Source organism: Buceros rhinoceros, unplaced genomic scaffold, assembly GCF_000710305.1.
Source record: "Buceros rhinoceros silvestris isolate BGI_N320 unplaced genomic scaffold, ASM71030v1 scaffold23774, whole genome shotgun sequence".
NCBI classification, from domain to species: domain Eukaryota; kingdom Metazoa; phylum Chordata; class Aves; order Bucerotiformes; family Bucerotidae; genus Buceros; species Buceros rhinoceros.
In genome coordinates, this window is record NW_010410382.1 from 75,190 (window position 1) to 75,563 (window position 374).

Here is a 374-nt window from a genome sequence, read left to right on the forward strand (position 1 = left end):
TGAAGAGTGGGGCTTGTCCTTCGCAGCCGGGGCTGGTCCAGCTTCTGGGGCTGGCGATGCCCCAAGCTGCACCTCTGGCAGGAAAACACGAGCTCCGGGTAGGTGCAGGGGTCCTTGGTTCTGCCCCTCTGCACCCAAGTTTCTGCAGCGGCTACAGCTGGAAATAGGTGCGGATGAGGCCGGGAGGGTGTTAGGAAGGGTCAGGCTGTCAGACAGGTGCTGGGGTGACGTGACAAGGATGCTGAAGGTCAGTCATCACCACCTCACCCTGGTGAGGGCTCCGGCAGCACTTGAGGAGGAGTCCTGGGGTCAGGGTGGGAGCAGTGGTGGGACTGCAGCAGGACTGGTGATGGCAGGGAGGTTTCTGTGCTCAA